This window comes from Ambystoma mexicanum, chromosome 8 (genome assembly GCF_040938575.1).
Source record: "Ambystoma mexicanum isolate Mex_15411 chromosome 8, UKY_AmexF1_1, whole genome shotgun sequence".
Lineage (NCBI taxonomy): Eukaryota > Metazoa > Chordata > Amphibia > Caudata > Ambystomatidae > Ambystoma > Ambystoma mexicanum.
Genome location: NC_090929.1, coordinates 671588493 through 671615699, shown reverse-complemented (window position 1 = coordinate 671615699; position 27207 = coordinate 671588493). Strand labels below are relative to the sequence as shown.

The following is a 27207-nucleotide window of genomic DNA, read 5'->3' as shown; positions in this document are numbered from 1 at the left end:
ACGTATAGTAGTATAGGTTTGTAATTTTGGCAGGTACATTCTTTATTTTCATGTTGAACACCATGTGCAATTTCTTTTGTTACTTCTTGAAAAATGGTGCGCTGCTCTTTGTTCAGTTTTGATTGTAGTACAGTTAAGACTTCTGTATCTTCTTCATAGTGAGACATGGTGTTCTCTACTTCTGTCATAGGTAATTCTGCCTCATTTGCTATTAGTTTCTGTCCCAGTGGTTCTTGACTTCCTGTTACAGAAGGTTGACTACTGTCGTGAGTGTCCTTATCTACTTGGGCCTGGAGTAGTTCTTCGTGTTGCTGTTCATTGTGCAACATTCTTTTGTACTGTGTAAAGTTTATATCGGTGATAGTGCTTTCATTTGCTTTGAAAGCGTCTTCATAGGAGTCATAGTTTTCTAGTATCTGTTCTTCTTTTCTCCATGGTTTAAAAAGTTGTAGCAGGGACATGTGATATAGTTATTTCTGTTGAGGAGTTTTTAATGACAATTTGATATGATTAATTAAGCTTCGTTTGGTAAGTTTCACTAAGCTGCCTTCACAATCTGTCACTCTATATCTACCTTTTTTTTATCAGGTTTTATATTATTTTTGTATGTGAAGATTTGGGCTATGTGGTATAGACAAATGGGGCCTCATTCCGAGTAGGGCGGTAAGGGTTAACGGTCACCGGTAATGAGACCGGTGCCGTTTAACCCTTACTGCCCTACTACGAGTTCCCTTTGCGGGTCCCGTCCTTAACGCCTGCTTTTAGCAGGCGTTAAGGACGGGACCCGCAAAGGGACTGTAGTGCTAATAACGGTACCGTAATTTACGGTACCGTTATTAGCGCCTTCCCCATTCCCATGTAGCCCTATGGGGGCTCAAATGGGAATGGGGAAGGGCCCTGGTGAATGGGGAATTACCGGTCCCTCCAACCTTGGAATGGACCGGTAATTACTCCATTCACCAGGGCGGAGTAGGAATGATTTTGGAGGCAGCCATGCCGCAAATAGCCGCGTGGTTACCTCCAAAGTCGGAATGAGGCCCATGGTTTCTAAAGTGGTACTCCTGATCGGGTAATATGTGTCTAGTAAATTGTTTTTCAAAATTTCTTGGCTGTTGGGATCATTTTTGGCTATTGTTTCTATGTTCTCATATGATTTGAGAACTCTTTTTCTAGATTTAACAGGACCAAGACTTAGCCATACTGTATTTTCAGATGTTCCATACAAAGCAGTACCGGTTAAACGATCTGCAGCTTCATAGGAGCCACATTCTCTATGAGAGAGCATTTTTATGTCTAAGCTGTACAATTTCTGAGATAGTGTTTTGTCTGATGATAGGACATTACAGAGATCTTGAAGCTCTGTTTTTTCTGCTTTTGTTAAGTAGGCTGTAACATATCGTGCAACTGCAGTGGAATTGTCTGCAATGTACTGCACATGTATGTTTGCATTCCATAAGAGGGCAATGATTGCATTGTAATCATTGATATATTTTGATTCTTCTGTTCTTTTTATGAAATACGTGTTCTTAGGTGATTTACCTTTAACACTATGTCTAACTGAAGACATTAAGTTGTTCACTTCACCTGTTTCTGTAACTGGTGTAGGGAAACCAAAGCAGCATTTGGTGTAGTATTTCCCTTTGTTTTTGTATTTGCGATGACAATATTTGCCACATTTGTGTCTTTGAAATTGTACAATTTGTGCATGAAGATCACTATTTGTTGCTTTCGAAGGAATTGCACAAGTGACATATTTTTCAATAAACTGTAAGACAGTGGAATCACTGTCTTGACCAAATTTAGGAGCATCTTTAATCCATAAAAGCATGTGGATATGTGGTGCTCCTCTGGCTTGTTATTCTTTTCTCCAAAAGAAGTGTTGCACTTCTCTGAGGGGACGAACAGTTTTATTACAAATAAAGTGTAGCATAGCAATGAAACGATGATGGAAATATCTTGAAACATTAACAGGATCTAGAGAACAAAGTTCTCCAGGTGTTATTATATCTATGTTTGTTTTGTTTTTGTTTGATATGTGTAGGAAATCATGTAAATCTCTCCATGCATATTCTGCACAACTTGATGTAATAAACCAAGTGGGTGGGCCAAGGTTTCTTATCATACAATGTACATCTCTGTGACGTCGGAACCAGTACTCTTTTGTACCACGCATGTTTGCTAACAGATTTGTAATGCTTGATTGTAAATCCTCATCTTTTTCTTGCACTTTTTGTATTAATTGCATAGCTGACATATTTTGAAAGTGGGTTCCTGATTTCAATATGTGTACAACTCTGTAACATAGAGTTGCTAGTTCACTTTCAAAGAGTAGGTGGAATATGTATTCCACATTTTGTCTAAATCTGGGATCTTCAGAATACATTCGTAACGAGCGGTATTCTGATGCTGTTATCTGAGTGTGTCTATCATCTTACCTTCCTCCTTTGCCAGTAGGAAAGAGTAGAGGAAAAGCATGTGCTTCTATACTTTTTTCCCATATGCTGATTGGTGATCCTTTGGTTTGTCGCAATGGGTATGTTTCTAGTGCATCATCTATGGTGTCATTAGAGTGTAATGGATGAACTGTATAATGGTCTAAAATATTGGATACTGTAGCAGGATCTAGAAGTTCAAATTGACCAGTTTCTGGTGACTCTTGAATTATTTCAGTTGTTTCCCTTAAGTTTTCTTCAATATTTATTTCTTTGTAGTATTCATTATTGTCTTTTAGATATTGCAAGGCTTGTCTAACTTTATGTAAGTCTACGGGTTGTTGCCAAATGTTTTTGTCTTTTGTTGGTACACCATTTACTAAGACAATTAAAGATTGCTCTATTGGACGTTGCACTCCCAGAGTGTGTACATTTTCTTTCAGATCTAATGGTAAATAAACTATTTTGCGACAAATGCCTTTTACCAATTCAGAGGGAGTTAATTTTGCTGTTTTTGGTTGAAGGCGTATTATTGCTTCAAATGGGTGCACTGTTTGAATTATGATGCTCTAATATAAATTGAGTTGTTGCAGGGGTTTTGGTAGTGGGAATAATTCCAAGTTATTTGTGATAGCACGTGAAGGAGTTTGGTTGTTGTCAACTTTTGTAGTGCAGTAACTGCAAAGTATTAAGGGGTCAGTTATTTCGTATTTGTTTTCTGCTATAAGGTAGAGCGCTAATTCAAAGCATTTGGAATCTTCATTGTCTTCTATTTTGTATGTTACATCTATAGTTTTTATGTTACTTTTATAAAAAGTTCTGCGGCAACACACACACATGGTTTGGTACTTCAGCAGATGCACTTTTACATTTTAGTATTTCTTTTTTGTATGTGTGTAGTAGAAAGTTGCGATGTGCAGAATTGTTGCTAGTCTGTTGTAAAGCTATTGCATAGTCTAAGTGGCTTTCACTTCCAAAATATTTTGTCTGGATATGGTCGATTTCTTCGAGTAGGTCTTTGGGTGTACCATGTACAACAGTGTTATTTAAATTGGCTAGTGCTAAAGCAGGACTTTTAGCATAGTACAGTTTATAGACTAGATTTCTTATGATTGAATGATGTGTTGATATCATTTTGATATGATGGAAGGTGCTTTTGCAAATAGGTCCTGATGTGCAGGCTAATGAATGTCCTCGTAGTCCTGTGTATTTGCGCACTGGACAGGTATCCATATTTTGCAGCACTTTCATTTTGATTTTGTCTTTACCTTTCACATACTGATTGAGGAACTGGCGTAAAGATTTGAAAGATGTTTTGGGAATGTTACACATTGGCGTGCATGGCCATTTTTATACTGAACGTTCTGGTTCAGTAGAATGGAGAGGTAATTCTGAGTTTTCTAGGGATATTTTTGTAAGCAGTATTTCTTGTTCCATTATGGTATTCTAAATATTTTTCATAACCTCGTCCACTGCTATGGATGGCAATTGTGTTGGTTTGGTTTTGTTTGTATGATTCTTCATTAAAATATGGTTCTGTGCTTGTTATGTGACTCCATTCACCTCCACAGATATTTAAGAAGTTATTTTTGTTGACATTCCGTTTATTGAGAAGTTGTTTTTGTAATTTAGTAGTTAGTTTTGTTAGTGCTTTCATTCTGTTTAACACTAAAAAGAATAACTTTCTTTTGAGAAGGATTGCACTGTCTATTAAAGCTTCTTAGATTAATTTTCTATGTTAGGTTTGAAGGGTTGTGCATGATTTGTCTCCTGTTTTTACAAGATTCTGAAGGACTTTGTGGTGGAACATTTTTGCTAAAATACTTTTTTTGGTATGGTTACTTGCTAGTATATCAAGATTTATAAGAGTAGTTTTAGCAGTAGTGGTAGCCGAATTCTTATAAAGCATTTTTTGTTTCGTTTTACATTTTGATAGAGGAGGCAAAGTTTCTGTACTGGAAGCTTGTTTTGTTTCGCTAAATGACTGTATTAGCTGTTTTGTTTGAACGTTTTGTACAAACTCTGGTAGAGATGGATGCTTATTTTGGACACTTATTTTCATTTTCTCCATTTCTGCGTTGCTTCCTACAGACTTGCTTTTTGGTAGGCATTCTTTGGGGTCTCTTGTAAAAAAAAAGAAGGTATGGGTTGGGCCGTTCTGCAATGTATGCGTGCTGTGTGCATGAGTGTCTGAGTATGATGGGAAAGATGTATGTGGTGGTGTGTGATTGTGCATTGGGCAGTTACAATTAGTTGGGAAGGCTATTCTATTTGTGTGTTACTAAACTGCGGTTCAGATGAGAGTAGAAAGTGAGCTAATGGTGAGAAGAAGCATTAATAGTAAATCTAATGGTATAAAATTGAAACAGTTCTTTGTTTTGTAGTACTAACATTCTAAGGGTTGAGTATGTTATTTGTGTTCCCAAAAAACGGGGTTTTGTGTGCCACTCTGCCTGCTAATCTGTGTTTAATAAATCGGGATTTGTGGGCAGAATGGTTCAGAAATCGCTGTTTTTTTTGGTGCGCAAATTACATGAATGAACCACACAGTGTGTTTGAGGAACAGTAAGAATATTAAGGTAGTATTGTACTTACTCTTTTTTTTGTGCAATGAGAAGGTCTCTTCGGATATGTTGTTTGTAGTTCAGATGCTGCTGATTTTCAGGAGAGTGGTCCTCACTGCAATTGTAAAAGAAAGAAGTTAGTAATTTTGTGTGTTTATAGCACTGATGTTAATGTAGACGTTGATTTTTATGTTTTTGTGGTAGTATTCTTGTTTGATATCTGAACATAATGTATGCATGCATTTCATTTGACTATGTGCAGCTTATATATTTTATTTACAATATGTTAGTTCAACATGCTTTGCAAATGAGTAGAATTTTAAGTGCATGAAATTCACTTGGTTTTTTAAAGGTGTGTTGTAGATAGCAGACAGGTTTGGAAGTGACAGTTGATTATAGTAGATGGGAAAAATTTGAATAAGTTCATTTTATAGGTAGACATGCCAACAATCGGGAGCACCTGAGAGGGAGATTTCACCACAGCAATCGGGAACATTTATTTTTCTCATAGGATTGCATTGGGATTAGCATTAATTTAGGTGGAGACAGTAAAAAATAGTGCGATTTTTCAATGAAAAATCAGGAGTCTCGCGCCTAAATCGGGAGGGTTGGCATGTATGTATAGGTTATGCGGGAGACAGTAAAAAATGGTGCAATTTTTCAATGAAAAATGGGAAGTCTCACGCTTAAATCGGGAGGGTTGGCATGTATTTATAGGTTATGCAGGTTTAGTGGCATTATTCTGTTTATATGGATTCATAACACTTGTACATGTACTGTGAATAAAATATGCATACCTGTAGTTTGTATTCATGCATGTGGATATGAATGCAGCTGTAAGTAGAAATCTTGGAGACTTGTAGAGTAGTTTTTGTAGTAGGTGCTTTGCAATTATATGAGACTTGTACTCAGAGTGATCAACAGTACATTTGAAGTGCGGAACTCTGATGATGGAGTTAGATGTAGAGGTCTTGGATGTGATTAATGGATGGTTGTGTGACTGCTTAGCTGTATCCAATGAGGGAGTGGCACCGAGAGTGATGTGGAAAGGGCAGAAGGGCTGGCTAAGAGTGACGTTCGGCATGGAGACAGCGGCTGTCCGCGGGTAGGGCGTGCCACATCCAGGGTTTTCCAGCAAATCCAGTAGGGAAAGGGGACTCTAGGGATCAGCCAATCAGATGTTGACGTGGTGGATTTGTGTAGGAAGAGAGCGTGTGTAGTGAAGATGGCAGAGGTGGAGAAAGTCAGGGTGTTGGTGCTCAGATATATGTTTGTCCATGGTTTACAGCACTATGCTCAATGCAGGCATGTGGCAAATAATTTCGATGTTAAAGGAGTGGAGGTGGTGTGGAGCGCTGTGCCTGATTGCAATGTAGAGGGAATTCTGCAAGTTTGTGAAGATATGCGCAGGATGAACAGTCCCCATCTGGTAGTTTTGCACTATGGTGATTTCCATTTGGGCTACGTCAGTGCCTCTACTTTGTTGGCAGATTTGGAACAGTTGGTTCAAGCAGTAATGAACATCCTTCCAAATGCGAAAGTAATTTTTTCTGGATTACTACCTGGGGCAATATGGGACAATAGTTCTGTTTTGTGTCCTCAGCAAAACATTGCTAGGTGTGCAATCAATCGAGGCATGTGTGCTTTCATGCTTAGAGCTAGTATGTTTTTCTGTAATAATGAGAATATTGATTCGCGTAATGCTGTTTATTTTGAAGAAGATGGCATTTCTTTATCTTTTTTGGGAAATGCCATGCTGTTTTGGAATGTAAGGGTTGCTTTGGAGAAGCTTATGTGAAGATTTTAGTTGTAAAGTTAGAAGAAAAAAAACAGAAAAAAATACAAAATAGCAGGTGTCTGACAGGCATCTGCAAAAAAACAGAGCCCACCTCAAAGGGGAAATGGGGCACACTATTTAAATGTACATTCACCAAGCTCAGAATTTCGATATGTATGCGGACATGGCGGTAGTCTGCGGACAGCGTGTATCACATACAGGGATTTTGGGGTGGAGAGGCATGCAAATGAGAATGAGCGGAGGTTCGTATTGGTCAGTAAAGTTTTCTAGGTGTGTTGTGTAAGGAGAGATTTTGTCAGAACGTCTTTTTCCTGAGAGAAGAATAGATAGCTATGGCTGTGTGTTTCCGAAAACAGATTATCTGGATTTTGGGAGACTAATGGATACATTGGTTGGAGGTGCATGCAGAACGCTGCAGATCTTGGATTTCTTCATGTGGAAGTGCACTGGCATGGAGTGCGTAGAATGAAGTGGCTGGACTTGGTACCACTCTGTGCTACTTTAGAGACAGAGCCTCATCCAGACATAATTATAATTCATTGTGGATGAAACAGTTTAGGACATGTGTGTGGAATTTCTTTGCAATTTGCAATGAAAGAAGGACTTGAGAAGGTCATGGACATGTTTCCAAATTCCCAAGTAATTCTTTCTGGTATTGCACAAAGACAAATGTAGCTGTGTTCTTTTTTATATGGTCCACAAATGGAGAAAGTGAGGCGCAATGTCAATAAGGCTGTTTGTGCCTTTCTAAGAGATGTTGGCATGTCCTCTTTTCACAATGAAAATATTATGTTTCGTAGCACATACATTTTTCGCAGAGATGGAGTGCATCTTACTTATGCTGGCAGTCCGATTTTTCTGAGAAAATGTATTGCGACCTTTTTTGGAATTATAGTCATCTATTTTGCAGTAGATGTTGACAATTTCAAGCTTTTCAAACACACACAAACACCACCAAAAGGCTCTTTTCAGAGCCACCACTTCCTACCAGAGAAAAGTGCATTGGTTTTGCTAGGGCAGCACCCTAAAATGTTATATGTCCTAGGACTGTCCGCGACTTCAAAAAAATGCACAGGGGCCCTGCACTGTTTATTTGCCACTTCTATTTTTAAACTGTGAAAGGCGGCTCTGAAAAGAGCCTTTTTTATTTTTGTTGTTTTAAATTTATTTTTGTTTTTTTACACACAACACACTAGGAGAGGAGGGGAAAGGAGGGTAAGGAAAGGACACTAACCACAGGGATAAGAAAGAGCAGTTGGAGAGAGGAAGATGTAGGGTGGGCCTTACTTAGGTAGGTAGCAGGTCTTCTGGTGGTCCGTGACCGTAGTCTCGAAAGTACTTCGAAGACTCTCCCCCGTGCAGAGTACTGCGTCACAGTACATACACAATATTGTGACCCTCAAAAGGTAAGGGTCAACAGCATTGCGAATGGCCCGTGAAGCAGCTGGAGGGATGAGCTCTCCCACAGGAGTGTCTCTTGTGGTGAGAGGAGCGGAAACGGAGGATGCTGTAGAGGAACTCAACCTACCACGTTTATCACAAGGTACAACCTTGCGAATGTCCGCACTGTGGAACGACATTAGGTGTTGCTTCATGGATGTCATACCAAAGCTGTACGAACCACGTCTCCCACAACTCAGCACCATTTTGCACTGGTTGCAGGTGACCTTGTTCGCAGATGCTTTTGGTACGTTACCATGAATGGTAAACAACCGCCACACCCAAGACTCCTGGCGAGTGCTGGTAGTAGGGAGTTCCTCAACCTCATTCTCTTCATCCTCATTCTCTACATCCTCACACGTGTTCCCCTCTGCAGGCCCTTGGGGAGGTGGTGTTGCTGGTGGAGGGTTTGGGGGTGGTGCTGAGGCAGATGTAGCAACAGCAGCCATGGATGCCATCAGGGTTGATGAGATAATCTCAGCAAGAGCAGTAAAGGTAGCAAAAGTCAATCTGCAATAGCCAGAAGTGCACCCCTGGGGTGTGGCCTTTTATAGGGGTGAAGGGGTGCGCTTCGCGAACAGATCGAACCCCTAAAAAGGTTCAAAAAGTTACAAAAGGTATGCGGAAAGCCAGGGTCTTTGTCTGGGACATGTGCAATGGTGAATTTTTACTGTAAAATAATTTGGATTTTCTGAATAAGTTCTTTTAAAATGTTGGGGAACCAGACAGTGTCCGCAAATTAGGACACATGCTCAGCGTGGGTGCGGTCACATGATGATGTCGGAAACACGTCCGCGAAGGGAACGGGTGTCCGCAGAACACCAAATGCACGGGAACGGTCATGCGCATGCGCCCGGGTGTTCTATGGACAGTGTTTGGGTCCTCAAACAAATTAAAAGTGCGACACAAGTGAGACGAACAGTTATGGACAGGCACGATGTTTGCAGGACTTGCGGGTGTGGCGCGCATGTGCGTAGATGTTCTGCAGACTGTACGGACAGGGATAGTGTCCTTAGTACACCTCCATTTTGTTTGACTACGGAACTCCCAGACACCGCGCATGTTCTTAGGACAGTTTCAACTTGGCTGCGGACGGTACGGACAGGTATAGTGTCCTTAGTTCCTCCATTTTGTTCCCTTACGGAAATCTCGGACACCAGGTGTGTTCTAAGAACAGTTCCATCTTGGCTGCGAATGGTACGGACAGGTGTAGTGTCCTTAGGACATCCCCATTTTGTTAATTACGGACAGCCCAGACAGGCGCGCTGTCCGCGGACAGCCTAACTGCTTTTAAAAAAAAAATAAGACACAAAGGATTGAATAAAAAGGCAGAGAATATTTTTTTAATTATATACAGATACACAATTTATGAAAGAGAGGGGGAAGCAGAAACTGATACAAATACAGGGAAATTAGGGGTTTGAAGAGGATGGATGGGAGGGGATGAAGGGAGGGAAGTCTGATCAAAACGTTTTTCTTGGTGTTGAGGGTTTGGGGATAGTTGACTGGGACATGGAGAGGGGGAACAGGTACATGTGGGACAATGGTATTTATTTTTTTATTTTATGTGGTCCTCCACTAACTGTTTCAAAACATTGAAATTTTCCTTGAGCATGTCCATTTTCTGTTCCATCCGTTGCAGAGTCTTTTCCAATGTGTCTTTTGGTGTATTATTTTCAATGTTTGTATGGTCTGTTAAAAATAAATATATATATATTAAGTACACATAAAGTAATGATTATTAATTTGGTTATATAGAGAAGTGTCTACCATTATTATCACTGTCTTCAGACATTTCCTCACGTGGAAAAGTATTGCACATTTCTGTATGAAAAACAAAAATATATTAATTCTAGTGGAGCTAATACAAAAAATTTAGAAATATATAAGAAAAATGAAGTTTACTTACTAGTTTCTGGTAAGTTGTATTCATACTGTTGTGTAGGTCTACTGTTGCGTCTAGCTCTGCAGTTTCTGTTAGGTAATTATGTTGGAGGAATATCTTTTTTGTTGTGGTATATTCTATTTTACTACATATGGTATTTAAATGGATGGTTGATGTGTTAGATATATAGGTTTCACTGTTTATTATTACATATACTGTGTTTATGTGCTGCTTTTTGAACTTGTGCAGTGTTTATATGGTATGATAGAACCATTTAAGATACCCCCTGAGTGTTTGGGTAGTGTTGATGTCATCAACGACCGTTTGTGGACATACGCACAGTCTGCGGACATCAAAATCACTAGCTGGGGGTTCAGTATGTTCTATGTTACATGTATATAAAGTAAGGGAATCCTAGTAAACATCTATCAAATTCACACTATGAAAATGTATATTGAGTAAATAAACTTTGTTAAAAGGGACATTATGGTTAAGTTGCGCTACTAAAAACCTATGAAATTCAGTAAAAAAAGTTTGTTAAGGGGACCTTATGGTTCCAAGTAAAACTGAAAAACCCCTGAAATTCGACAGTTATGGTAAGCTAAGCACCCATAACTCGTGCGACCACCGTGCAGTGCTAAGACTAACACCCAGGAGATCAAAGATGACATCACAATTATCATTGATGACATCACTGATGACATCACATGTGCATTTACTCTTCATGAAAACTCTGTACAAGGAATTCTTATTATAATGTTGACAAAAAAGTGTCAAGGATCATTGGAATAAATATCATGAGCTAATTAGTGCATTAAGCAATGCATTGATATAAATAGCATTCTATTATGAAGTTCTATCCAGTACAGTAAGGTACTCATGTAGAAACATAGGCATTGTGTGCAGCATACATGATGGAGGTGCAATATTCATAAGCTTGCCATGTTGAATAGTGAAATGATAACTGCTTTCTTATTAGAGTTTTGCGTACTGTGAAACATGTAATAAGTAGCTAATAAAACCCACTTACTACATAATTGCATTATTACAGACAAAACCCAAAGAGACAACAACACATACAAATATGAGTATATACAGGGAAAGTGAAGTAAGCAAAAAAGCAGAAGTAGAAGCAGAAAGAGTTCATAACCTAACTGATTATCTTTATGCAGAGAAATAATTGCTCTGTTTCAAAGCTGCTACTTACTCTATGTATGTGTATCACATGATGTGACTGGACCCTAAGGAAAGTAGTGTGAGTACAATGTATAGAAAAATGAGCATATACAGGGAAAGTACAGTAATAAAAAAAAAACGATCAGAAAGTGCTGATAATCCTACTGATTATCTTCATGCACAGAAAGGATTGCGGTCTTTCAAGCCTGTGTCTTCCCCTATGTATACGTTTCATATAATGTGACTTGACCCTAAGGGTATTACTGTAAGAACATACTTGAAGTATAAGTCTACAAATATAGTACCTTTTAAATTTTTTGTTCCTGACTGTTACTGAACAAAACCATGTGCCCTAGATATGCCAGTAAAGGAAAAATGGGGGAGCCAGACAGGTGATGTCATCAGTGATGTCATCAGTGACATTTGTGATGTCATCTTTGATGTCCTGGGTGTTAGACTTAGCAGTGCACGGTGGTGGCGCGAGTTATGGTTGCTTAGCTTACCATAACGGGCAAATTTCAGGGGTTTTTCACTTTTACTTGGAACCATAAGGTCCCTTTAACAAAGTTGTTTTACTGAATTTCATAGGTTTTTAGTAGCGCAAGTTAACCATAACGTCCCTTTAACAACGTTTTTTTTTTTACTGAATATATATATATATATATAGACAGACTGGTCTCTAGTTATTTATCCCCTGTTCAAAAAAATTCTACTATGAACAATTGGCTACCAGGTTTACCTAAAGGGTTTGCCAAGTGCCAAAAATGTAAGGCTTGTCCACATGCTACTGCCTGTAAATCATTTATACATCCTGTTACAGGCACTGAATTCAGGATAAAACATTTTATCAATTCTTACACTCCATTTGTTGTGTATGTCCTTGCATGTCCCTGCCGGAAATGGTACGTAGGGTCCACCACTTGTATATTGAAGCTCAGAATTCTGCAGCATCTTAGAGCTATCAAGAATTTTGACCCTACGTACCCGATGGCCAAACATTTCAGGCAGGAGCATGACAGTGACTCATTTACTCACATTCTTTGCTGTGGCCCATGTCCCGACTCACCTTAGAGGAGGTGACCGAACCTTGAAATTGAGGCAATTGGAAACCAGGTTCATTTTAGATTTTGATACCAAATACCCAAATGGTCACAACGTGGATGAGGAGCTACATACTTTTATGGGAATTTGAAAGCTTTGTCCTTCTTGCTTCATCTCCTCTTCTTCTTGTCTGTTTGTTTGTTGACTCTGGCTACCTAATTCTGTTTCTCCCAGGTATCAATTTGGTACACTGCCCTGGCCTGGTAATGCCCTACTTATTTTAATTTTATTATCTGTGTTATTCAACCTGATATATTTTCTTTCCAGCTCTACGACTGCCTTGCCTTTCTGATATATTTGGGGAACTCTACTTTACGATTATGACATGATATTTTTATTTTAAATCTGTCTTCTTTACTTTTCTGTAGATATTGTTTTCCTCTCCCTATCTTTGCGCTCTCTCCGTTTTTGTTATTCTATAGGAATCAGTACTGCTTAGGTTTTCTGTTTTCATGCATTTGCACTTTAGCTTGCGGGCATTCAAATTTTTTAGACCTTAGGGTGTGCATTGTATCAAATTGCACTTTAGCCCACAGCCATATGTATTTTAATATGGTATTTTATGATAGGAAGATATCGGTTTACATATGCACTTGCACGTAATGACTACCGACCTTTCTGATTGTATACTGCTGCTATGTCGATATGTTTGTGCAGAAATGCACTTGCATTTTATGCTGTAGCTATGGGTTGCCTAACGTATGAGATCCTTCATTATTGCACTTGCACTTTATGGTCCTTTTTTGAAACCTGTTTTAATTTTATGGTTGCATTTTTGACAGTGATGCATTTATCTCTAAGTGTCAACATAGGTTCTATCATAATGTAACTCTATGGGTGGATTTGCACTTGTAATCCATAACTTTTGTTCATGGGATTTTATTTTTTCCATTGTACTTACTTTTTACCTAGTGACATTTTAAACATGTTTCTTGAATTGTTTTATTGTGCAATTTGCTAAACCACTATGCTTAATTCATTCCACCATTGACCTATATGAGGTTTTACTCCAGTCCAATATGACCGCCCTGGTTTTACGGCATAGTTGCAGACCTATGGAGATGGGCAAAATAGTAGAGGGACTATACTGCAATATGTATGGTGATTTTTTTCTCTGTCCCCCTAACGTGACCAAGCGCTCAGGGAAGCGCGAAACACGTCGTTTAGGACCCCCCCCCCCTTGGCATCCTGTTTTGTTTGCTGTGTGTGTTTTGCCTCATCTTTTTACCATTATTAAACTCGTTTCTTCACTTTGATCCGAGTTTGTCATCTCTGGGATTGGCAGTGCCTCATGTGTGGAGTGCGGTTTTTTCCTCTGCTGTGTCTCACGATATATATATATATATATATATATATATATATATATATATATCAACATACATAGACAATACATATATAACTTGTAAATTTACAAAAATGTGTACTCTTAAAAATGCTCATATATAAGAGGAAACCACTCTACCTACATACACACATTTCCTTCTTTTTTCAATTCGCTGTGTGAACTATTACACACTGTTGAGCGACATCAAATTGTGTCCAATCACTTTAACTGGACCACCAGATGTGCTGTCCAATGGATCCTCTAACTAAACAGCCATGTGTACTGTTAGACTTCCCTACACACCTATGTTTCTGTAAATGTAGCGCCTATAGGCTGCACATTCTTCAGGGGATAAAGTCTACCTTTAAAGTGTCACTGAGAGGTTGTCATTACAAATTATTATTTCCTGCAGAGGATGAGGTCTCTAGGGAATAGCACCACCTGACTGGCAGCCAAGTAGCCTCATTTCTTCAACAATATCTAAACAAAACAAAAAGTATTTTTTTCACTCACCCTCATGAACTGGTCGAATAATTATTTCACAGTTCTCAATAAGAGGGGCTAACATGTCACCTACCTAAAGGAGATACATTCCTGATAATTTCAATTGATGGAGACAACGAAGTCTCCAATCATAGAGGTGCTTACTCCCAATGCACATAGTTTTGTGCACAAGAAAAACATTAGCTAATGTAACTCATATTTAGTTGAGAATATCGAGTAGCACGTGATGGGTTAATAGATACTCGCCCCACTTTGTTGGAGGTCCCCATCCTGCACTGGACAACGTCTTTGCCTGTATTGACCTCATGCTTTGCTATTATATAGCCTATACACACGCACCAGAGAAAATGAGTATGAAAAGTTTCTTTTGTGCTGCATAAGTTTAATTTCGAACATATCCTTATTTGTATAAATCTTTACCTTCTGCCCCCTAGCTCTTGCTCACAGTGGCAAAAACGCATCTCAAAATAGTGTTCTCCTTATATTCAGAATGCACTCTAATCGTGCTATACGTGGAATGCTGGGAGATGTAGTTTTTAATTGAGAAAGTAGTATACACACGAAATCCTGATACCTGAATTTTAATACAACTGTAGATTTGTATTCAACGCTCCTGATGATGAGCTCACTTAGCTACACGTTTTAATAATAAGAAATGATCCATTGTTTAAAAATTGCAGAAACCATACTTCTCTTTCAAAAGGGTTCTTATTGTCAGTCCGCCAATTAAAGGGATTTCCTATCAATGTTATCATTCATACCTTCAATGTCACTCTTTAATCTTTCTATTTTTCACAGCATCACTGCGCTTCACTTGCTGTACCACCCATTTTAACTGGGTAACCTAAATAGGGTTCTGTGTGTCTGCTCTGCTCCAGCAGGTAAGTGGGGACGGGGGAGGGGAAGGGTGCAGGATGTCTTGGTAGGCTGAGGAGGAGGGCATTGCCTCCCCAGATTCAAGATGGCAGCACCCTGGGAACGGTTTGGGTGGCTGGAAAACGCAGGCCATACACTGTGGCCCCTATTCAGAACTTGGAACAGTTAAGGTGCTAAAGAGCACGATTCACTGCGACAAATGAGGACGCCCAGGATCCACCAGTATTCTCAAGTGGGCCTGGGCGTCCTCGTAGTGCAGGACAGTGCAACGTTCGGATTGTGCCTGTTTTTTTCATAATGGGCCCAATCCTGAAATCTCAGCAGCATTTTTGTAAAATAACGACATATTTGTTATTTTACAAAAATGCTGCAGAGAACACAGGTGTGTATGAACACGTTCCTATACACCAAAGTAAGCAGCTTCAACGTTGCAGGATGCAACGTTGAAGCTGCTTACTTTGGTGTAAATGAAAGAGCTCATATACACCCGTGTGGTGTATATGAACACTTTCATTTACACCACAGTAAGCAGTTTCAACGTTGCAGAAAGCAGAATGCAAGGTTGAAGCTGCTCTGATTACTTACCGGTAATCTTCATTACTCCTAGTCCTACTCTTCCTCGTCACAGTACTTACTTCATGAGGCACCTGCCTCCGACACAGGACCTTCTTCTATTTCTTTGAATCTCTATAACTCCTCCCCCACATCCATGTCACTCAGTTTCATATTACCAAGCCGGAGCATGGGACCTTCCCCGGAGGGAGGGTGAGGAGGGTCGTCAGTACGGTGACGAGGAAGAGTAGGACTAGGAGTAATGAAGATTACCGGTAAGTAATCAGAGCATTACCTCCACGTCCACTCTTCCTCGTCCCAGTACTTACTTCATGAGGTATACCAAAGCAGCAACGGGGAAAAGGTCCCAATGAGACACAGAGCCAAAAACAGTGCAGCAAAACACACCCACAATAACTCTTAAATCACATCCCCACAGACAAAACTCCAACCACGAAGGAACCAACCCCGGAGTGGGAGAAACTCAACCCATAGCGGTTGATGAAAATGCCTAAACCAGCCAAGGCGGCAGCCATACAAATCTCTTGCAGAGAAAAACCCTCCTTGCATCGGCCCAGGAAGCCGCCAAACCCCTGGCAGACCGCCCCCGATTGTGCGCAGGCACAGGCAGGCCAGAAGCCACATAGGCCCTAGAGATCACAACCCGGAACCACCGGAAAATGGAAACCACAGATGCGTTATGCCCAGCCCCAGCCGGACCACAAGCAATCAGAAGACTATCAGATTGGTGGAAAAAGCAAACCAAGCCAAATGCTCCAACGCGTCCCGTCGGACATCAATGTTAAGCCGAGCCACCTCCTCAGGCGTTCTTGGATCATGAAAGAAGTCAGGGAGAACCAGACCCTGAGAGGTGTGAAAACCGAGAGACAACTGAAGGGAGAAACATCGGACCACACCCCGGCACCACCGAGTCTGGCAGCACCCTCAGGAAAGGAGCGTGACATAAGAGAGCCCCAATCTCCCCAAGCCTACGGGCAGAAAGTGAGGGCAATAAGAAAAGCAGATTTCAGTGTAAGATGTTTGATATCAATCTCGGAAATGGGCACAAAAGGAGGCCCGTGAAGGAACCGTAATACAAGAGGGAGATCCCAAGAGGAAAGCCCTTTATCAGCACAAGGACGGGAAGAAGAAAAACCCTGGATCAATTTCCCCACCAACACCTCCCCATCCAAGTGACCGTCAGAGTCCCCCAAAAGTAATTTCATGGAGGCCTACTGAGAGCGAAGCCTGGAAAAACTGCCAGGCCCCTGTCAAAACCCCTCCTGGAGGAACTGAAGGATAGCAGAGGCCAGAACGCAGGGGAGGGATCCCAGACCACCCATACCAGTCTCGGAAATGGCCCCAGTGTCTGCCTAACACCTTCAGAGTGGAGGGTCTAAGAGCATCCATTTGGACCCAACTACAGGATCTGAGAACCCCTGAGATATCAACCTAGACTGAGCAATAGCCACACCGCCCATTGCATCTGGTGGAATTCCAACCGCAGATCCCCTTGAAGGGGACACGGCCACCTCGGAACCAGCCAAGGTTCCTAGGACCGAAGCTCCAACAGAGAGGGGAGCCAACTCCGGCAGGACCAGAACCCAGCTAACAACAACACAGTCACCCTGGACACTCTGATGCGCCAAACCACCCGGGGCAGAAGGGGAATAGGCGGAAAGGCATAAAGGAAAACCCCAAGGCCACTGTACAGAGAGGGCGTCCATCCCCCAATCCCCTCAGCCTGAAACCTAGAGCAGAAGAGGGGAACTTCTGCTGAGGCCGGGGATGCAAACAGGTCTAGAACCAGGGACCCTAATCTGACACAGGTAACCGCAAAGACCTGGGCCAACAGGACCAGTTCCGCAGAGGAGTGAAAACCGGCGTCTGAGAAGATCCGCTTGAACATTGTCCACCCTTCTGATACGTGAGGCCACCAGAGACACCAGATGAGAGTCCTCCCAGGTGCCTATCAGCGCTGCCAGAGCATTCAAGGAGTGGCCGGAACCCCTTTTGCAGTTGACATATGCCAAGGCCGTCGTATTGTCCGATCGGACCAAAAACCGCCGACCGTCCAGCAACTCCTCGAAGTACACCAGAGCTTGGACAATGGCACAACTCTTGCCAATTGGATGATCGCCGGCTCTCCCCAGATCTCACAACCCTTGAGCTGAGAGGACCCCCAATGTAGACCCTTTCTGCTGGTGTTGGTAGTAGGAGAGGCCACAGGAGGAAGGACCATGCACACCTCAGCCTGTAGACCTGAAACCCCCCCGCCACCATAGCAGGGACACCCGCAGCGCTGGGGACACTGAAAACAAAACTACGAAAGCTGAGATGTCGGGAGCCAGTGGGAGAGAGTATAAGACACCAGGAGACGTAACCGAAGATGGGCTCAAGGAACCGGAAAACATGCAAGACGCCACGTGCCCCGTAACTTCAGCAACAGGCGAGCCGAGACATACTGCCTTCTGAGAACCCAGCCCAGAACAGCCAGCAAGCGCCCCCCCCTGCACAACATCCAGAGTACGCTCTCCCCAGACGTCCGGACAAGCAGTGCAGGGTCTTGAGACCCATAAGCAGGTGACACATCCTAGAAGGCATAGGGACCAGGAACACCCGCAAGTAGAAAACTTGACCCTGAACAGGGAGAGGAACGGGCAAGACGGTAACCCACAACAACCGTTCGGAGAGAACGGATCCCATGGCCAACTACTTGGACCGTGAGCTGGGTACCAAAGTCCTAACCATGAAAACCTGGACAGGAGGAGACAGGAACGGCAACTGATACCCCCTCCAGAAGGAGCCCATTACCCAGGAAGCCAAACCCCACCGGTCCCATACACCTGTGAGAAGATAGAGACGAGGAGCCAGGGAAAACCGCCAGTCACTGCACTTGCACCAGAGGGAAATCACAGGACGTTGAAACAGGCCTGCGCCACAATATAACGGCATGCTTGTCAGCCCACAAAAAGATCTGACCTATCAAAAGGAAGATACTGGACAGCCCAGAAGTCCAGCAGACTATGGCCCCCTCAGCTGACAGAGGAGCCACCAGGCTGGCGTCAAAAGGGCAGAGTACTGTCACAAAGCGGGGCAAAGCAATCCATCCCGGATAGCCGACATCAAAGGCAACCCCCTACCTGAGGTATGCCTATACTGGAAAACCCACTGAAGTGACATCCCCCTCCACCGGCACCAGGGGCTCTGAGAACCCCTCTAAGCACAGACATGTGCCACCATGTGCCCTATCACTTCCCACAAGTCTGAGAGGAGGCGTGAAAGCAACACGTCGGCACCGGAGGACCTAGGCCCTAAAAGAAGAGACACTGGGAACCCCCTGCATGGCCGTTACTTCCATGATGCATTTTCAATAATCCCATGCCAGACAAGGGAAAAGCAAATCAACTCCTTCGACTTTCCCTCGCGCAGTTTAGAGGAAGAGGACAGGACAAGGAGTCTGCGTCCATAGCTAGCACAGACCCAAACACACCACTAACACGCCACATGACTGAGAGGTGGCTTGAGCCCTGTATCCAGTAGCTGGTAGCCCCATGCTCTAGATCGTTCCAATGCGTCGGTCTAGGAAGATTGAAGGACCGAGTCAGCACCGCTGATACTCGAACCCGAAGTGTAGACTATGCCAGGCCGGTACCCTTCCGGCCGCTTGCAGACGTGTCCAAATCTGCGCCGTATTCACAGGCAGCACGCAAGGAATGCAGCCAACATCCGGTGCATCCTGGGCCGTGTGTCTCTGAGGAGCGGGTAGTATGTGACATGCCTGTGACAGTACAGAGCCCCCAAACTTTCAAATACTCTGTCATAGTCACCCCACGACAAGAAGCAGAGAGGGCTCACAACAAAAAGGGAAGGCTAGCCCATACTGCCAAGTGCTTGCCATCATTTCCAATAAAGATGTGCACACGGAGCACGAGGTAACGGCCTTTCGAAGGAGTCAAGATGGCCATACCAGCAAGAGAGGGGAAAACATCAAGCACAGTCCTCCCCTCTCCTTACCTTCCCCCAGATAATGCAGCTAACATCCGGTGCATCCTGGGCCGTGTGTCTCTGAGGAGCGGGTGGTATGTGACATGCCTGCGACAGAACAGAGCCCCCACACTTTCAAATACTCTGTCATAGTCACCCCACGACAAGAAGCAGAGAGGCCTCACAACAAAAGGGAAGGCTTAGCCCATACTGCCAAGTGCTTGCCATCATTTCCAATAAAGATGTGCACACAAGGCACGAGGAAAACGGCATGTTGAAGGAGTCAAGATGGCCATACCAGCAGGAGAGGGGAAAAATATCAAGCACAGTCCTCCCCTCTCCTTACCTTCCCCCAGATAATGCAGCTAACATCCGGTGCATCCTGGGCCGTGTGTCTGAGGAGCAGGTGGTATGTGACATGCCTGCGACAGAACAGAGCCCCCGCACTCCCAAAGACTCTCTGCCACTGTCACCCCACGACAAGAAGCAGAGAGGCCTCACAACAAAAGGGAAGGCCCAAGTCGAATCAAGACGGCCAAAACAGGAGGAGAGGGGAAAAACATCAAGCCCAGTCCTCCCCTCTCCTTACCTTCCCGGGGCCATGCAGGACCCGGGACACAATGCTCACGCTGCGGTCCGGAGCCCAGCAAAGAACCGAGCGAGGCAATCCAGCTCAACTGTGACCCCAAGCCCCGCAGGGGGCCCAGGAGCAGCGCCGCACCTGAGGGAGCCGAGGGCCCCGCCACACAGCCCCCCCAGGGGGCCAGCAATCGGTGCTCCCTGGTGCCTCGCACCGGGAAGAAAAAGCCCAACCTGCCGGAGGCAGGAAAAATTAAAACTGAGTGACATGGATGTGGGGGAGGAGTTATAGAGATTTAAAGAAATAGAAGAAGGTCCTGTGTCGGAGGCAGGTGCCTCATGAAGTAAGTACTGGGACGAGGAAGAGTGGACGTGGAGGTAATGCTTGCTTTGGTGTACACTTTCAAATACACCAAAAAAGGCTTCTTGTGGCACTCCTCCAGTCTACCGGCAAAAAAATTGTACCATATATGTGCGCCAGTGCAGGATTCACACGTTGGGGAACAGTGAAGTTTCACCATTACGTGTTTTTTTTTTTAAACCAGGAGCTTGCAGGCTTCACATAACATTAGTGCGAGACTCCAAGGGGCTGGGAGCATGCTGGCAGGGTTAGGTCAGTGGGCATGGTACCACGACTATTAAGCTCTTGCACAATGGGACTCCAGGGAGGGGATGCAGCAGGTGGGGTTGCACAGGTGCCATGTGGCTGTCTCCTGCCATGTGTCAGCCACTAGGAAAAAGGGATTCCCTATTCCACCCCGGTCCCATCTTGCATTAGCCCTGGGTGGTACCTGGACCCAGAATCACTACCCTCTGGCACTTTTGAAGCAGGCTGGGGACTTCAGCACATTTCAAATAAGGTAATTGCATCATCACGTCCGACTTCCATGTTATTCCGCTCCATTTCATTGGTGATTTTGGAAATGTAATCCACTTTGATGTTCAAAAAATTAACCATTGGTTGTATGACTGAGACAAATTCAGGAAATACCAGATCCAGGCCAACCTTTAGAAATGTCTATCTTGTGACATTTCCAATTATCTTATCTAATGTTATTCACGTTTCAGGTGTGTGCTCCGTATGCAATTTATTTCTTCGTTTCTTTTCTGCTTTGACTATGCTGATTACTTTTCTAGGAGGTTTTAGGAATAGAAGCAGTTGGTCTTGAAAATGTGTTTACGTTTGTTTGAGGCATGTTTCAAGGATTTACTGCCCGGGTGTTTCAGACCTGTTTCAGGAAATTACAGCATGTTCCAAAGTCTCAGAATTGTAACAGGCATATTCAACCCGTACATTTTCTCCACAAATTCCTTTTTTGGCTATTTGTGTTTCCTTTGATGGTTCTTGCTAATGCAAATCATCTTGGTTTTTTGCCGCCATGAGGTACTGTTGGGGGCTTAGATTGATGATGAATGGCTGTGAATAGTTATAAAGCGGAGTAAAATTGACAAGTGACTGAGACAAATGTTTTGTTTAAACAAAGATTTGATGGGGATATGTGCAGGGTTGTGCCAGATAGAAGACTGCAATAGGACTGAAGTAGTACAAGGATGACTTCTCCTTGATCAACAGTTCAATTCCTTTTGGTTGATGGATCTCAACCCTGGTTCCCTCCCTGCGGCACAATCGTCACTTTACGGGCACTCACAGCCGTGGTTTTTTTCCATGCCGCCACACTTCTTTCGTATCTCCTTGGTTTAATTACTCTTGTTGTTTGAGGGTCCTCCTTGGGTTAGCGATTCCGATTATCTGCTTCTCGCCCTGGATGTTGTGTAGCAAATGAGCACTCTAGAGACAGTAAATACATTACAATGATTCCATAAGTAACTACAACATGTTATAAATTCAAGTTTATAAATCATTAGTAAACACATCAGCATTTACATAAAAAAATAATCAATTTAAGGCAAGTAATCATTCAAATGTGCCTCTATCTTCCAAAGGAGAACATTTATCCCAAGGTTACAACTCTGAGACATACAATTTTAACTTCTATGTGGCCATGATTAAAGTAAAATTATAGTACATCAACTACTTAGCCTGGCCTACGAGTTTCACACCACTTATGGCCAATAATAGGGATCCAGGGCGAGTGCTTCAGCAGGGGTTTATGAATATCATTTTTTTGTACACAGCTGATATGATGTAACGCTCACCACATTCTCTTGGGGTCTTGTGGGACAACACATCGATGTCCCTTGCGGGTGCTTGCTTTGCCAGATTTGCTGTATTCCCTTTAAGATAGATTGGAGACACACCATTCAAATGCTAGAGCATAAGTGCTAATAGTACCAAACCTTCTGGTTTTACCAGATAATGGTTTACAGCGGGTGGTCGGTTATGGTCTCCAATTGTGAAATTATACCATTCAAAGATGAAGTGCATACAGTAAGTGCCCAAATCTCCTTCCGTCATCCTCGCCTTTCCAACCCTCCAGCCTTACCCTGAATTTGTACCTCAGTTGAACGTGGTGGACATTCTGGCATTTTCTGCAGTTTCATCACTACCCCAGTGCTTAATTTTTAGAAAATAAGTGCCAGGGCCCAAATATGTTATACCCACTTTTATAAGATAGAAATATATATTTGTGTACATCATAACAGAGTACAGACACGTTCCTGCAGAAAGAATGCGTTGAATGGAGTGTGATTGTATAAGACTGATGATGATGAATGGTCAGAGTCACGATAATCACATGTGTATCCTATAGGTATTCTTTCTTCCTATCCACTGTCCTACAGCTTTTTGCTGTGAGGTAAGGGTGAATATACATAGTATGCTGATATTGACACCAATCTGTTGACTTGGGCTCGTATATTTAGCATTTGATCCACATAGAGCCCCGGGGTATTAACTATCTATTTAGTGGCAGTTTTACTGCATGCCACCTGAAAGTGTGAGTATTCCAAACACAGCTTTTGCACTTTAATACCTGTCCCTACCACCATCAATTCTGTTTTACATTGTTTAAAGCTAATCTGCTTTTTAGCATCCATGCTTGGATCAGTCCATATACTTCATTGATCGCATATATGTCCTCTTTGTGTTTTCCTGATAGGGGAATGTCGTACTGCGTGTCATCTGCATAATTAGCAAAGTGTATTCCCCTATCCTTGAGCAACTGGAACAAAGGAACGGTAAAAATATGATATAAGGATGGCGAGAGGCAAACCCTCTGAGGTTCTCCATATTGAAGGTTGACTGGGCTGGCTTCTGCAATGTTACTACAGACCCTAATTAATCTATTTTCCAAGAAAGATTTCACCCAAGCTGCCGCACTGTCAGTAAACTTTGCCACTTGCTTAAGTCTCTTGATCAGTAGTGCATAGTCCACCAAATCAAAAGCGGCAGACAAGTCTAGCAGTATGAGGAGTACTAGTTGTCCCATGTCTATAGCTTGCAGCATACTGGATTTGAGATCCAATAAGGCGGTTTCGGTACAATATCCTGGTCTAAAACTCAATCGCCATTTGTTAAGGATATTGTAGTTTGTCAGGTGTTCAAGGATCTGTTTCTATGCCACCCTGTTAACCCTGTGTGCAACAGTGCTTGGGCTGCAGACTCACTGCCATCACCATAGGGCTTGCAGGCCTGCCTCCATAGGTGTACTGGGACAGTCCAGGAGCCTTGAGAGTGTGTGTAGTACATGAGGATAGGCAATGCATTTGTGCATTAGGTATGGGTTTAGGGACCCTCCTCTTCCAGGCCATGACAGATGAGCAATTAATTCATCTTTGTCATAGTTCAATAAAAAAAAGAACATCGAAAGAAAAAAAGGAGGAAACAATAGAGAAAAAACAAATTCCCTAGGTATGTGGAGATGGGTAAATCATCAGGCTTATGGTTTTTCGGGTAAAAGGCAGATATTTGTAGTGCCTATGAATGGTGACTGCAAATCAATATATAGGATTTAATTCTGTAAAATTAAGGCTTAGCCTGTTTGAAAGTCCAGTTTGTACCCACCTCGGTATCCAGATATGATCTACGTTTCCTCCAGCATGCCTTTTTTGACTTCTCTAGTGTGATCTTCGTGAAGCTGTTGGCTTCTGTTTCTAATAGGTTTATAGGGTAGTATGGTTTAGGCTATTTAGAATTGCCTTTGTTGTATCATAGCATTATCATGTTATGTGTCCAGGATTGAAGGAAGACTCTCTCTTTGGACATTCTGGCGAACGTTATGATGGAGGCTGCTTGCTTGATCGGTACCGATGAAGGTCTAGATTTCCCAGAGTTTGCATGCATAGTGAGTTTGTTATAGCACTAAGTGTGACGGGTGGATACTGAATCATTACAGCACTGGTGTTCACTGGTTTACTGCATATCCATTCAGCACATGGCCAAAGAGCTAATACAGCCGTATCAACCCATGAGACATCTGCGATCATGCGATGGACATCTCCTGACTATCCCTCACTCGGTTTTTATAACTAGAGGTGACAGAAGATTCTCCATCTTTGGTCCCAGGTTGTGGAATTCTCTGCTGCTACCGTTAAGAACTATGAGCTCACTTCTTCAATTCCGCCAGGCACTGAAGACCTTCCTTTTAGGTAGATGGCCCCATTTCATCTGGGATCCTTCTCGATTTCTCTTATCTACCTTCAGTTGTGTCATCTGCGCCAATATACGGTTCATTTCATTTGGTGCGTGCTATAAATCTAAAAAAACAAAAATCAAAGTTTATGGACATGCACGCTGGAGGTCGCTTTGTTTGCTGAATGGTTTGCAGTATGTTCTAGTTCCCGCAATGGCTTTTCCAGGTGGACACGTCCCCCCATATTAGGAGACCCTTAGTTTCCCGTTCCTCATACGCACTGACCCCGATGCCAGAGCCTGTCATCCATGAGAAAAGTCACCGACATGGTAGACGAGAGAAATTGGGGGAAGGTGGTCAACATACATGTATCAGATGCATGAGAGGAACCGCCATGAGTACTTCTTGGGAAGAAAGTCTGTGTAAGAGGTAAATGTTGAATGGCTTCCATGTTTGATGTACTGTTCACACTGCACTCGTCCATCAGGTAATGTATATGTCGGCATCTGAGTTGCTACTGGTTGCGACAGCTGCTCTATCTAGCACACAATCATACAAACAAGCACAGAGGTATTACATAAGCGTTGCACCAGTGTAAGTGCAAATAGTACTAGGGCAATAAACAATATCCTTCCAATGTGTTTATGCACCTGGGAAATGTTTGCTATAGTGTAAGGCAGTGGTCGAAGTGAACGAAAAGAAGTAGTGGAACTATGTCCCCTGCTGGCCTCTCCCCCGCTCCCCACAATCCCCACCGCCAAGCCCTCTCCCACACACAATACATAACCCCCAACCACTAGCACCTGCTGTTTAAGGGAACGTTCACTGCAGTGCACTGAAAGTGCAAGCTGCAACGGCTTCCTACACTTTTATTTTAAAACGAAACCATTCCGGAACGGTTTCTTTTTCAAATAAAAGTATAGGAGGAGCTGTAAAATGTAATTTTAAAAAGTAGAGGAGCACCGCTCCCGCTCACTTCGACCACTGGTGTAAGGGGGTCATTACATCTTCCCCGGTCCGGAGAAAATGGCAGTAACATTTCTGGTAATTCCGGCACCAGCATTTTTTTCCGGACCGTGGAAACACAAGTTTGCCGGTGGGGGCACTGACTTACCGCCAGGCCTGACCTGACCTGCCGGTAAATCAGGCCCCCACAGGAAAATAAATGCTGGAATTAACGGCACCAGTACTAGCGGTCCTATGGGACTTCATGGAATGGGATTTACCGCCCTTTCCGCCGCTTTAATATCCCGGTAATACTGGTATATCAGGCGGCAGAAACGGTAGGGGCAGTTTGCCGGTATCCCGCCGGAATTACAGTCGGGCTACCAGTAAATTTATAACGAGCCCTTTCCCTCGTGCAAATAGGCATTGGAGGAATGTTTTTTTCCCATTAGGAAAAGGTTTGCCCTTGTGCTCATAATGTCTGTAGGACGGCCCGCAGTGCGTACACCTTTCGAGGAGCCTTATCTGGTCAATGCTCTGAATACAAAATATCACATCTTTGATGATTACAAAAACACGGCCCAGGGATGGCAAGTGCTGATCATTTACCCAATGCCAAAATGTGCAAAGATCTTTACGTAAACCGTCTCCTTTCCAAGCAGGATTTGAACATTTTGTTCAGCAGCAGGGTTTTGCCGTTTCTAAAGTCGCAAACGCCCATTTAATCTCGTTAGCGCATAGGTCAAATACAAATATGTGCAGATTAAAAAGTGTAAAAGGGTCCCCTTTTTTTGTTGTTGCAAGGACAGCAATAAGCCAACTCTATTTTCCTGATATGCAAACTCCAATTTGACCAAATAGGCCCCCTGGGCCAGATTATGAAAAGGTTTCCACTGTGCAAAAAAGGAGCACATTAATTTATCACCAGTTTTTCTGCTTGGATAATGTAGGATGGAGCTAACAGGTTTAGCTCCAAACTACATGATCTAAAAATGTTTTCGCTAAGGCAAAAATGAAGCAGTCTGTTTTATTTACTAAGTTTGCTGCTTAACATGAAAAGATATGTAGTACACACCTTTCTTTTAATTTTATGCAGCAAACAGTATTACTGTATTTTTTAATTTTATTTTTTGTGCACGTTTTAAACAAACCTTGCACGTGTCAATACAAAGACATTAAATATTTAATTATTAGCTAACACACTTCCTTAAAATACATCCTAAAACATATAATCCAATAAGAAAAGAAAAAGCAGAAAGAAGGGGAAATCTCTGCCTAAAAACACTAAAAAATACTCACACACCTCAATCACATGTTCTCAATTCACTGTCTGGGAATAAATATTGGGCAGAAGTCCCAACCATGAGAATCGATGACAGCTGCGTGCCATTGAGCAGTCTATCCCAGAGAGCAGAACTCAAAAGGGCATCAACATTATGTACACATTTAGAAACGTACTCAGATCTTACTGCCCTTAGCATAAAAAATAAGATCACAGAGATTCTAAAATGT

At 42.7% G+C, this 27207-nt stretch overlaps 1 protein-coding gene across 1 annotated transcript in view; it reads right to left on the bottom strand.

Annotated features, from left to right (window-relative positions):
• LOC138473648 (claudin-16-like) overlaps positions 1–27207 on the bottom strand; it is a 231249-nt gene that overhangs the window by 74582 nt on the left and 129460 nt on the right. The window lies entirely within an intron of this gene.